We start from the raw sequence: 2051 nt of genomic DNA on the forward strand, positions 1-2051 counted from the left end.
AGACGGACGGACATATGTCAGCCCAGTAGACGGGGTTTGAAGTACATTTGTGTAATTTTTTAGTAGGCCTACAATTTTTCTTTTTCTATTTTCATTTCTATTTGCTAAAAAAATATAAAAGAATCTAAAAAACTACCTGAACATTTTTAAAATTATTGATGGGTTATTCTAACACTATATGACATCTTTCTAAAGCCGTGAACACTTTTAAAAATTGTAGAAACATTTTATAAAATAGCTGAACATTTTTCTATGTTGCATGATTTCTTTCAAATGTATGAATTTTTTTAATGATGTTAACACATTTATAAACCTATCATCGTAGCGAACGATGATAGGGGTATCGGTGGGGGTTTTCCCTTTGGGGGTTTTTTGGAAACAATTTTTTTCGCATGGTTTTTGGTCGGATTTTTTCAGGAATGTAGTTTCGTTGCCCTGGAGCTCAAGGGCATGACACCGAGCTCCGAGGATGGCAATGGGCTACGTGGGAATGGGTTCAGTGCCACCCTATATTATGTCGATGAGGCACCATGAGTCAGATTTGTCGCCGATGAGGCAGACCTTTGGGTTTGCTACTAGGAAATGAAGGCTACTAATATATGGATTTTCGATGCTACAAATGCTTTTTCGACATGCTACCAAATCATGTGTGTTTTGCCATAAACACTCAGGCGATATGCAGTAACGACACAGGGTTCATTCAAAAAATATTGATGCATGAGTGGAAATAGTATGCAGCTCCATGCATATATTTATGTTAGAAAATTATTAGAAAAAAGCTCCATCCAAAAAATAAAATAGAAAATAGCTTGTCACGTTACTTGCATTGCAATCTCAAACTGGAAAGCTCTAATTCGTTGGCTTGCGGCTAGAAGAATCTTCCATAAATACTACCTGTTCCAATATTAAAACCACCAACGTGATCCAGTCAGATCATCATAAATTCATAATCGATCTGCTTCTTCCCGTCCGGTTCCGTCGCCGCCACAGCTTCTTGACGTGCGGAGCGTGTACCCGAGATCGCCTTTAGGCTCTAGCCCCATGGACGGCACTAGCGCCACCAACTCGACGGAGGCGCCGTCCGGGTCCGGGTCCGGATCCGGGCGCCGATGGTTGTGCATCTCCCTCTTCTCGCTCTCCGTTATTTTATTCATCGTCTACCCGTTCATTGGGGCCGGGACCATGGGCCCCTTCGCCCTCGCGGCCTTCGCCGTCAGCGTCTTCCTCGCGGCCCTCGTCATCTGCACCCAGGCAGGTCGTCCTGGCGGCGGGATTGACGCGGCCACCATCTCGGCGAAGCTCCCGGCGCCGTTCGACTTCGAGGGTGCCGCCGTGCCGGAGGAGTGCGTCATTTGCCTCGCGCTGCTGCGCGTCGGGGAGAAGGTCCGTCGGCTGCCGGCGTGCGGGCACCTGTTGCACGCAGGCTGCGTCGACCAGTGGCTGCACCAGCGAGCCACATGCCCGCTGTGCCGCGCTGCCGTCATCGTCGCTGGCGCACCCCAGCAGCGGCCGGCTGAGCTGCCTGTCTGACGTACAATGTACGTGCACGCTGGTGTTGATCTTGGGCGATGCGTAGGATTGGCATTAATCTTCCTTGCATTGTGTTACCGTGTATATATCATGAATATTTTGGAGAGAATCGTGGTCAATTGTGTGTGCACCTGTTGTTTTAGACAGCCAATACATTAGTATTCCATTAGGATTCCCCCTGTTCCTACCAGGGTACTATGAGTAGCAGCAGCCTTGCGAGTAGGTTTTCATTTTTGTGGGACTTCGATGAAATTCACTGAATTTCAATAATTTCTGCGGCACCGAAATATGTACCTTTTGATCAAAATATTTCAGCTAGTCATTTTAGTTGTATGTACATAGGAACTCAAAAAATCATAATATTTTCCACAAAAAAATAGGTTGAATTTGAAGAGAATGCTTCGGTCCTTTGAACAAACCAAAATCACTAAAATTCACTGAAGGTTGGTAACTGAAAATCGAAGTGGTGAAGTAGTGAAGGGACCACCATTTTTTTTATCAACATCTAACCACGAAATACG

The sequence above is a fragment of the Triticum urartu genome, chromosome 1A (genome assembly GCF_056163025.1).
Source record: "Triticum urartu cultivar PI428250 chromosome 1A, HENAU_Tu73, whole genome shotgun sequence".
Taxonomy (NCBI): Eukaryota; Viridiplantae; Streptophyta; class Magnoliopsida; order Poales; family Poaceae; genus Triticum; species Triticum urartu.